Genomic DNA, 12,571 nt, shown 5'->3' on the forward strand with positions numbered 1-12,571 from the left:
TGGAGAGTGAAAAAAATAAGAATCAAATTCAGGGCTGACACAAACTGCAGGTCCTCTGTATCTTTACAGTCACAAGGGAAGCAATATTTCCTGTAAAATTGATTTCACTTCAGATATGCTGATATCAGGTTTTTACCCAACAATTTGTGTATTTGTTTCTTTCTAAATTGATGTCTCTTGTCAACAGCACTGTCGTATTACTAAAAATAATCCTGTCTCTGGTGGAACTTTTTTTTGTTTTGTCTTTTGCAAACGGAAGCAATTTCATAGTGAGGGTGTTCTACAGATCTCATTTTTTTCTGGGCATTCATTTGAACGTCTGCAATGAAATGTTAATGGACGATCTCTGTATTCCAGATGAAGTGCTCTGCAGGAATGACGTAGTTAAAGACGTGATCAGTCACTGGTGGGAAGTACATTGGAGGGTTTCATTTCCTATGCATAGTGCAGCAGAGCTGGTTCAACTCAGCCTCCACACAGTTTGTGCAACTACTGCAGTTTTGTCCTGCATCCTCCTCGGTATTAATCAACCAGCACCAGAATCATTTTGATTTGCATCTATCCATAATTTCAGCAATATTTTTAGTTTAAAAAATGCATAAATCGACAATGCAAGACAGTGCATCACATATTCTTATTTTGCTCCACAAATTATTTGTTAGCATCAAATAAATTGTCTAGACGTCAGATATAGGTTAGCTTTTGCATCTGAGCAATCTTTCCACTTTATAAAGCTGGTCACATCCGTCAATTTGTCTTTTAAAACTAAATTCCAGAAAACGACAATCAACACAGAGGGATGGAATATTCTGTATTCTTAATAAAGAATCCCTTTAGATTTCCCATCAACGTGTGGGAACTCTAGTGCGGAAATACTTTGCCTTGGCCTGATGTCGTTCTGGTTACTGGAATGAGACCTCATTTATGCAACTCAGATTACTTATTGAGCAATCCCATTGAGAAATACTACACCACAAATTGAACCCCGCTGACACCCCTTTGTAAAAGCAATATGCATACAGAGGGTAAGCCAGCTATGGAGGTTCTTGAGAATAGCGAGGGGTTGTGGTATCCATTTTATTTAAGGTACAAGAGAATTAACTATAAAGTCACCGTGCTGTTTTTGCTGTGCAGAACCATGATTTAGTGTAGGTCTCTAATAGTAGGTTGTGGTAGAATGGACCAATTAGTTTCAGAATCCACAAAGGTCTACAACAAAAAATGAGCAACACAAATGAGAAATTGGTGCAGAGATTCTGGAGAGGTGGATAGATATGTGGTGTAAAAATATACTAAGGTAAATATGGTAGAGAGATAGAGAGGTGGGATTAAGGGAGGATATGCTATATAAACTATGGAGAGGTTTGTGGTGGTGCAGATTCAATGGGCCAAATGGTCTTCAACTGTTTCCAATTTCCTATATTCTGAGACTTCTCTCATTGAAGCTGAAATTGTTCCCCATTAGCTCAACCCCCTGATGATACAATACAAAATTACATTTCTATAACGCCTTTCACTTTGGGAGGACATCCCAACTTAAATTCTATCCTCTCCACAGAGAACACGTGCCTCCCACTTTACTTCCCGTACTCAGTGACTTGCACTTACCTATATTGTACGTCTGTATTGAACTGCCAGGAATTAGTTAATACTTGTAAAGCTCTCTTAGTAAGATCTTGGCTGCCTCTTTGGATTCCATGGCTTGGTACCATTTGCAAATTAAACCACTTTGCATTATGACTAGCAATCCAGGTCATAAATATATAAAGAAACAAGAGGGGTTCAAGTACGAATCCCTGAAATACCCAATACCCAACTCAATACTTCCCCTATTTTGACCTTGATATGTTTCTGACTACCTTTTGCTTCCCTTCATTTAGGTAGTTTCCAATGTGTGTCCATTTCTTACCCCTGGTAATCAATGAGATCAGTTTGGAAAGGAGATTCTCAGCAGTCTTTTGTCAAAGATCTTTTGGAAGTCTAGACATTTTATAAAAGTAGTAATTTTATGTAATATACTTCAACATTTAAATTGGGATGCCACCTCCACAAAAAAATCTACCAGGTTAGTCAGAAAAGATCTTCCCTTTCTGAAACTGAGTTTGTTGTGTTTTATTCGGTTACGTCATACATATTCTTTCATCTTACCTCTAATGATTGAGTTATATTGGTTGAAATCTTCTCCCAAGGCCACCGAGCTTCTATTTGCTTTCATTCATTCATCCCCCACCTGATTTTCTGCCTTAAACAGGGTTGGGAGATTGACAGAACCATTGCCATGTCAAATCAGTTTTATACCTTTTGGTAAGCTACCAAAATGGACTGTGGTGCTGAGTTTGAGCTGATGGTAATCATTTTCTTAAAGGACATTGGAAGGTGAAAGGAAGAAAATAAGTGACAGGTTTAAAAGATACAAAAATTGAGGAGGGAAATGTTTCCATAGGTTAAAAGAATAAGTTGATATAAAGAATATAGGGTAGAGAATAATGAACTGAATTTAGAACAGATGTGCAAGCACTTGGAATGTTTTATTTTTACTTACAATAGTAAATTATGCATTTATGTTGGCGGTAGCTATTGACGTTTGAGTTGCTTCCTTTTCCGATATGAGTATCTGATCTGAAAACAGACAAAATCAGTCATCACAGAAAGAGTCACCACATACTCTGCTCCCTCTCTGATGTTTGCTGGAAACGGAAACAACATTGGTTCCAGTTGTACAACAATATAGAGCAAGAAGCCTGACTTGTACCTCTTAATCCTCAACACACGGAGAGGAGCTGTTAAGAAAATTGATCACATACGCTAAACTGCACCACTACATTTGTTTCTAAGCCACTCTTTGCTAATGGGACAAGGAGCAGAGTGTGTAGATCTGGCTTTGTGTTACTGAGTGCCATTGAGCTGATAACATTAAAGATGTTTTTTCCTTGAGAGTCTAAAATCTTGAAGGATCCATTTGGGAGCGGATCCAATTCACACCCACTGTGTGTTTATCCTGCTGTGGAATGGAAGAACTCGCAGAACTACCTCCTTAAAGTGGTCTTAGCAGCAGATTCTGTTAGTACTATTTTACTAAAGGGTAATATTTTGCAATGGACCATCCCACTGAGCACCACAGAGCTCAACTCATCTTGATGATTTTAATCCTTGAGATCGTAGAAATTTGAAGCGAATCAAAGGATCGCAAGCCCACATATTGTAAAAGTAAAAGCTGCCATCAGCTCTGAAAGTCCTAGTTGAGAGTTTGGGAAATAACTGTACATTTAGTGTATTCTAGGTTAATGTTCACTGTTTGAAGCTGAAGCTAGTGCCTGACGTATGCTTTCCCCACCTTAAGAGTGCTTACTGATGTGGCAGGAATTTAAAACCCAATGCGCAGACTACCATGCCTACTCAAATTAGGCAAGAAAACATTTAAATGGGGTGAGATGCATCAAACTGTGTCAAGACAAAAGAGAGAAGTAGAGTAAATTAAAACAGTTAAGAGAAACAAAAGAGGAGGAAGAAAGTCAGCCACTTTAAATATCTCGCGTACATAATCTATATAGAAGCAGTGTGCATGGTAAACGGGAGAATCAGCTTTACGTCATAAGCTGCATGACTTGAGAAAACCTTTCTCTGCACTCATCGAGATGTTTCACTGTATGCCTAATATGCCAAACATCGTCACAGCAAGTAGAGTTTAAATTAAAAGATGCCACAAAACTTTGCCAATAGCTTGAGGGTCTGATATCATAATAAAACTGTACACTTTATATCTGTATGTTTTATCCTACCTCTATTGATTCATAGTATCTATAACGATAGGAAATCTCTTGGTTTCCTGGCATAAGGTTTCATATCTTAAAAAGGTGCACGTCCTCACTTACTGACACTGGACAATATATATTCTACAAATGTCATTGATGAATGTTGGATCACAAATGTAATAGCATAATTTGAAAGCAAAGTATAATATAGATGTATGTATTAGATCTTTCCAAACTATGTATAACCACTTTGTCACAACGGAAAATAAAATATACTATAGCACAATATTTTATTAAAACCTTGAGCGATAATGATGCCTTTTAACTGAATAAAAATCTCAGAATTGAAATCCATTGTGGGTTCTTGTGGCTTTTTCTGGCGCATTTTGGATATGGTATATAAACTATGGAGAGGTTTGTGGTGGTGCAGATTCAATGGGCCAAATGGTCTTCAACTGTTTCCAATTTCCTATATTCTGAGACTTCTCTCATTGAAGCTGAAATTGTTCCCCATTAGCTCAACCCCCTGATGATACAATACAAAATTACATTTCTATAACGCCTTTCACTTTGGGAGGACATCCCAACTTAAATTCTATCCTCTCCACAGAGAACACGTGCCTCCCACTTTACTTCCCGTACTCAGTGACTTGCACTTACCTATATTGTACGTCTGTATTGAACTGCCAGGAATTAGTTAATACTCTGTAAAGCTCTCTTAGTAAGATCTTGGCTGCCTCTTTGGATTCCATGGCTTGGTACCATTTGCAAATTAAACCACTTTGCATTATGACTAGCAATCCAGGTCATAAATATATAAAGAAACAAGAGGGGTTCAAGTACAAATCCCTGAAATACCCAATACCCAACTCAATACTTCCCCTATTTTGACCTTGATATGTTTCTGACTACCTTTTGCTTCCCTTCATTTAGGTAGTTTCCAATGTGTGTCCATTTCTTACCCCTGGTAATCAATGAGATCAGTTTGGAAAGGAGATTCTCAGCAGTCTTTTGTCAAAGATCTTTCGGAATTCTAGACATTTTATAAAAGTAGTAATTTTATGTAATATACTTCAACATTTAAATTGGGATGCCACCTCCACAAAAAAATCTACCAGGTTAGTCAGAAAAGATCTTTCCTTTCTGAAACTGAGTTTGTTGTGTTTTATTCGGTTACGTCATACATATTCTTTCATCTTACCTCTAATGATTGAGTTATATTGGTTGAAATCTTCTCCCAAGGCCACCGAGCTTCTATTTGCTTTCATTCATTCATCCCCCACCTGATTTTCTGCGTGGGATTCTGGCGTGGGATCTCTAACCTTAAAGGGCAGATTTGATCTCAGTTTAACATCTCATCGGAAGGACAGCATCTGAAACATGCAGTGCATCCCTAACACTACACCGAAGTGTCAGCCTAGACTGAGTTAAAAATCCTAAATCCTCATTCTTCATAATTCCTGGTAACCAGGACCTGCCTTGCCTTGCCAAGCCCCTCAATAATAATAATAATAATCCTTGCATTTGATATAGTGCCTTATCACATCGTCCAGACCTCTTAAATCACTTCACAGAATATACTGTAAAGTGAATTGACTGTATATTTTGTGGGAAGCAGCAGAGGGGATCCCAGAATGGTTCTGTTTCATTCACGAGGGAGGTATGGATAAAGAAGACCCTTCAGCCCATCGATCTCACCGCTCCAAAAATCCAACTCTACTGTCATTACAGAATAAAGCCAGGCAGTTTCTTAAATGAGTCCAGTGTCCTGGTCTCTACCAGCCTTCCTGGCAATTTGCCACAATTCTTGATTACCATCTGGGTAAATAAATACTTTCTGGTATCTGTCTTTAACTTTCCCTTTGCAACCCAGAACCTCTGCACCTCGCCCTGTTGTCTTGACACATCTGTAAGTACGTCCTTCATTAAGAAACCTGATTGGGGACTCTCTCCAACAATTGGAAGTATTTCATATATACAACACCAATTTGAGGGAACTCTGCTCTGAAAATAAATTACATTGAAGTAGCGATCCCCGGAACCAGTGTCGTTCCCAAGAGCCAAATGACTCCTTCATTTTTTAATTAAGAAATCTGTTAAGAAATTTTGCTAAATTGACTCCACAACCGCGCGATATTTATTATAGTACACAACCAAGTTACAGCATCCATGAGTTCTGGATACAGAACTCTCTGCCTGGGTTGCTTATCAGCAGCATAGTTTTTATTTGAATACATTAATGTCACCCCTGCAGAGTCTTTCTTATTGAAAGAGAGAATGCTCGGAAATGTCATTCTTCACGTTGTCAGTTCTCTGGAGTGGTGTTTCTTGGAGATTTAGCCCAAAGTGACAGTCAACAACAAACACAACAACAAATTGCACTTAATAATAATAATCCTTGCAATTGATATAGCGCCTTATCACGTTTTTGAGATGGCTCAAAGCGCTTCACAGCATAAACTGTAAAGAGAATTGACAATGAGCAAAAAGCCTGAGTATTTACTTAGCACCTTTCAACATCAGGATGACATCCCAAAGTTTGCACCCGAGCTGGAGGTGGGATACAAGAGGTGTGAGGGCAAAAGGCGATGTAGATGGAAAGATGACCAAAGGCATGGTCACTGAGGAAGGTCTTGAGACAGGCATTGAAGGAGGCAAGGGAGGGAGCAAGGCAAAGGGATTCAGGGATGAAGTTCCAGAGGGTGTGAGCAGAAAGGCTGAAGGCCTGACTGCCGATGGTGGGGCAGGCAGGGCGGGTGACATGTAGCAAGCCAGTTCCCGCTGAGCAGAAGGAGCGGGAAGGTTGGTAAGGTGTTAGTAAGTCATAGAGATATGAAGGAGCATGGCCGTGGAGGGCTTTGAAGTGTGGACGAGGACCTTAAACTCAATTCTCTGGGGGATGGAGAACCAGTGAAGTCAGGCGAGGATGGGGGTAATTGGCTCACGGAGCTTGGTGTGGGAGGGGACACGAGCTGCAGAGTTCTGAATAATCTGCAACCTGTGGAGGGAAGAGTTGGGAAGTTTAGAAAGCACAGAGTTAACATTGTCAAGCTTGGACATGATGACATTCGGAAAGGAATGAAAAGTTATGTAAGGATGACCTCCTCAGGAATTAACCCAAACTGTTTCAAGGTTTCAGTTTGGTTCAGAGTACAAATAGAAATCAATGAGTCGAAAGCAAATCGTTTTTTTTAAAAAAAGACTTTCATCGATTTATTTTTTGGGACTTTTGCCAGTTTTGTGTCAAATCCTCATCTCACAATTAAACAATATACACAATAATGGCTTTTGAATTACTACACCTTTATTTGGCAATGAAAAAGACACAACTTTACTACAAAAATATCCAGTCGAGGTTTTTTTCGGGTTCTCAACTTAGCTCAATTCAAATTAAAGTATTTTAGAGACCACAAGGTGCCACCAGGGGGCAGAACATCCCTGTAATTTAACATTGCCTTTTGGCCCTTGTCTGTCAAACAAGTCCCCATCATGTTCAATCATAGAAACAATACCTTATTTTGCTGTACTGACAAACTGTTCTCTTCACTTTTCCTGTCAACATAGTGTTAGTGCTTTTAAACAAGTAACGTAAGAAATAAGTACATATGAAATGTATTGGCGGAAATTCCATCCAAGGTCTAACTCTACTTATGTGGCAATTTACAATGTCCAGAATTTGGCGAATTCGTAACTTTGAAGCTGGTTTAGAAAGCCAAATTAAAAACTTAAAAAGCCTGCTTCGAAACGCAGGCTGTATTTAGGAATTTGTCAAATTCTGGACACTCTAAAGTGTTACAAAGACAGAGTAAATCTGGATTCAGATGATCACAAAATCACAAGATTGGTCTGAATGAAGAAGACCCTTCAGCCCCTCTGATCAGGTCCCTCCAGAACAACGAGACCCTACCATACCTCCCTTCACAGCACCAAGCTGATTTTTAAATTTCTCTCAGTAATATCCCTAAGAAGGGTGTCAGCTTGGTAGCATGCTCGCTTCTGAGTCAGAAGGCTGTGGTTTCTAAATCCCACGTCAGGGCTTTGAACTCATATAGTTTAAGCTTTTTGCCCACAAAATATAGTCATATTTACTTTGCAGTATATTCTGTGAAGCACTTTGAGACGTCTCAAAGACATAATGAGGCACTATATCAAGTGCAAGGATTATTATTATTAATATCAAGATAATATCAATGCTTTGCACACAGCTAAGTCCGTTGCAAAAAGATTAATGTTGTGATTTTATATGTGAATCGATGAATGGGGCCTCAAACAAGTCTACTTACCCAGTATACTTACCAACTTACCAAAACACAGCAGCATTTGAACAAGAGAACCCATCCCATTCAAGGGTGAACAACAGCAACAACAACAAAAATACATTTGTAAAGCGCCTTTCAGTGTTTCGGACCTGAGCTGGGGGTCGGGATCGGGGAGGGTGGAGAGTAGGGAAAGTCAAATGGGACACTATAACAGCTCCCTTCCTCCCCCTAACCTCTCCACAAGCACACACGATAAGTGACTCCTGAGTTAATTTTCGCAGCTAAGTATTAAAATAATAATAATAATCATTGCATTTGATATATTGCTTTTCACATCTTCTAGACGTGTCAAAGCATTTCACAGAATATGCTGTGCAATGAACTGACTGTATATTTTGTGGGCGAAACACAGCAGCCAATTGCGCACAGCAGTGTCCCACAAACAGTTGTGACCAATTTTATTACTGTTTTTTATCTTTAGGGATTATTTTTAGGAATGCGGAGTAATCCAGAACTTTGCAGCCCGTATCCTCTCCCGCACTAAACTCTGTGACCCCATCTCCCCCATTCTCACCCACCTCCATTGGCTCCCTATCCTTCAGAGTATCCAGTTCAAGATCCTGGTCCTCACCTACAAAGCCCTCCATGGCCTCACCCCACCCTCCCTCTGCTACCTCCTAACTCCTTACCAACCTGCCCGTTCCCTCCGCTCAGCCGGCTCTGGCCTGCTCCACGTTCCCCCGACCCACCCGCCTCACCATTGGCAGGAGAGCCTTCAGCCACTCTCCCCCAACCTCTGGAATTCCATCCCCCAGTCACTCCGCCTCACCCCCTCCTTAGCCTCCTTCAAATACAGCCTCAAAACCCTCCTCTTCGACCATGTCATCAGTTAACCCCCTTCCCTTCCCCTCCCCTCCCTGACCCCAGCTCGGGTCTGAAATGCTGTACACTGTCCCACTGTCTTGGGACGTCCTCCCGACGTAATGTAATCTTGTTGTTGTTGTCAGGAAATTTGCCCAAGATTTCACCCTGCTGGGAATCAAACCCAGGTGTCTCTCTTGCAAGGCGAGTGCTCTAACCATTGAGCTACAGGACTCCTACAAGGAGATTTTTATGAACTAGAGATGCTTTCCACAATAATATTTGGTGCATTATTCTTCGGCTGTGAAATGTCCCTTAAGTCAAGTGTCTCATTAAAGAGTAATGTATTTTATTTAGCTTTAAAGTAAGTGTTGAGGAAGCGTGATAAATAATGTGGTCCATTCCCTTTGAGCAGGCCGACAATTTGAACACATTTTACCCATTAATCAAGCAGGAGCAGCATTATCTCCAGCTCCCTGGTGTGGCTCATTAATGTCAGTGATCTCATTCAGAATGAAACTGTGAAATGCATCATTTGCTGAGTTTTACGCCACATATTACTGGTACAAGTAATATGCCTCACAAGCCTCCCTGCTATAAACATACAGTAATTCAAATGTCTAGCTGGAGTTTTCAGCTAAGCTTGCTTGATTTTTGGTATGCATCGAATTATATAAGCTGTGAATTTTAACCACAGCTACTAATAGTCTCAGTGAGTAGATCAGTTTTGCCATGTTGGTGAATTCAAATGCTGAGGGTTTGGCTTGAAAATCTTATTTCACAAATCGCAAATTTTGCGCTGTTTGTGAAATATATAATTTGATGCCCACCAATGAGGCAATCCTAGTATTATTAGAAAAGGTGAATGCTGGAGGATTGAGGGGTGCGGATACTGGAGCAGAACCAATAATAATAATCATCATTATATTTGGCATAACGCCCACCTTTCACAGCAAGAGGACATCTTAAAACACTTCACGGGATCTAATGTAAAGTGCAATGACCGTGAATCTTTGTAGGGAAACTCAGAAGCTAATTTGTGCACAGCAGTCCCACAAACAGGGATAAATTGAATGACTAATTTTATTTGGAGGATTGATGGCCAGGACATTGGGAGAGACTCCCTCCCGCACACAATTGGAGATTGCAGTTCTATGTGTAATAGACTGATACAATGACTGTCAGCATAGATTTTGTTGCCAACACTAAAGCTTAGGCAAATAGTGGGTCTAGCTATTGGTACTGTCTGTACATTGATGAAAGGAATGGCTGGAGTGCTGCAGTTATTACTTTCCATCAGTCAATACCTCACTGTTTGACAGATGAATGCTCCTGTGTTTAGAGATGAAACTGACATTGAATCAAAGGTTACTGAGGGCATCGGGTGACAGATGATACCCATGAGGAGGCAATCATAGAATTAATAGGAAGAGCAAGTGCTGGAGTGCTGGAGGATTGAGTGGTGAGAATGTTAGAGCAGAGAAAAGCCCTCTCTGTAGTTACCCTCTGCTTGCTCAGTGAGTGTAAGTGCTGCTTGCTCTTTTGTGGAATCCTATAGCTTAGTGGTTAGAGCAATAGCCTCGCAAAGCGAGAGGACCTGAGTTCAATTCCCAGCAGAGCGAAATGTTTCCTTACTCCACACGCCTCTGTTTACTTAGCAGTAAGTAGAACCCGAGAACTGTTAGTCGATGGGCAGGTTTCTTTTCGGGGGTAATAATTCCTTCAAAAAAAAATAATAATTTGGTCACTCAATCCACGACTGCTTGTGAGACGCTGCTGTGTGCAATTGACTGCCGCTTTTGCCCACCAAACATACAGTCAATTCACTTTACACTACATTCTGTGAAGTTCTTTGAGGTGACTCGAAGATGTGATAAGGCGCGATATCAAATGCAAGGATTATTATTATCATTATTATTATTATTATCAGCAGCCCTGAAAGGCAGTTTCAGAATGGATATTTGAGAACTTCCACTGACAGTGTGTCTGTCACCTGATGAAATCTGAAACATTGACCTGTATTTCTCTTTCCGGATGCTCTTCAACCTGCTCTGCATTTCCCATCACTTACTGTCTTTTTTTTGTATTTTATTTCACATTCACATCTGTTCATTCACATCTGAAGCAATGATATTAAATACCCATGAAGCAGTGAGGGCATGAAACCTCCCTACAGATGGGCTTATCTGAACTCATCACATAATTTACCATAGGTGGAGATTTGGGAAGCTCTCAGATGCACTGCTCTCTCCATTACCCCAAGCGAATAAGATACAAACAGACTTTAACATCCGGTATACCTGAGAGGTCCAGTAATGTATTGACCTGCAGAAATTCATCCCCATAGTGCTGTAGCTTTTCCCATTAATCCTTTATTAATAGGGCATTGTGCAGTTGTCACATGAAAATACAGGGGAATATGCCTTTTAACCAATGTGAGAATAAATCAAGGTTACATTTTATTATAATAGCACATGTGGCAATACTTATTTCAAAGAGGTCCTGGAATTGTCAGTCAGACGGCAGATCTTTGGCTAGATCGTCCTTTGTTTGGCACTTGACAGCTTTTCAAAGCACTTGGATTTGGTGTCGCTATTCAGAAATTGGGGGAACGGAAGATATTTTGAAATGCATTTTAACCTCAATCCTTAGATAAGGCATTACAGTTGCAATTTTTGACGTGCTGTGAGATGCTACATTAATGCAATATAATATGCAGCGCTATATAAACGCAAGTTGTTGCTGTTGCCTTTGACTGCTGTATTTTTACGGCAGGAGCAATAAAATATTTTGCATTTCACTGCTGAACAGTATGTTTTCCCTTTCTCTCTCTCTTTTTTACTCTTTTCCACTCGAACAACAACCAATGGCAAAATTCCTTGTTTGAAATGTTAATGGTGTTCAATTTACATTGACGAAGAACGTTTCACATCAAGAGGAAGTCTCAAAGTGCTTGACAATGCTGAAAGGGCATCTGATCTGGGGATGGGAGCCGAGGAGGGGAGAGATGACCGAAAGCGCGGTCAAACAAATACTTTTTTAGACATGCCTCGAATGAGGGGAGTGTGCGAGTTTGTCAGAGAGACTCCAAGATGGAGTTTCCAGAGATTGGGGGGCAGAATGGCTGAAAGCCTGCCCGCCAATGACAGTGTCAAATAGAGCGGGAGACACTATTCACTGAGAGAAGGTAATAATAATAATAATAATCCTTACATTTGATATAGCGCTTTTCACATCTTCTAGACGTCTCAAAGCGCTTCACAGAATATACTGTAAAGTGAATTGACTGTATATTTGTTGGTGTACGCGGGAGCCAATTGCGCACAGCAATGTCCCACAAACAGCCATGGATTGAAAATGACCAATTTATTATTGTTTTGTTTTGGAGGAATTATTATTCCTTCCTTCAACCACACCGACCCAAGGGAGCAGCTAGGGTCGGTGTGGTTGAAGGAAGTTGTAGAACATTTCGAATCTAATGGACGGATTTGAAATCTTCAAACATTATTATTTGTCAACTGGGCTAGGTCAGCTTCTGTGTCGAATGTGATGGGGTCATTCCTCATCATTGGGACTTGAGCTACAGTCAAGGCTGGTATACAGAGCAGTGTTTGATTGTCAGAGGTGCTGCCCTTCAGATGAGGCATGAAACCAAGATCCTGTCTGTTCTTCAGATTCTATTGAAACAGAAAATGCAGC

Source organism: Callorhinchus milii, unplaced genomic scaffold (genome assembly GCF_018977255.1).
Source record: "Callorhinchus milii isolate IMCB2004 unplaced genomic scaffold, IMCB_Cmil_1.0 Scaffold5, whole genome shotgun sequence".
NCBI lineage: Eukaryota > Metazoa > Chordata > Chondrichthyes > Chimaeriformes > Callorhinchidae > Callorhinchus > Callorhinchus milii.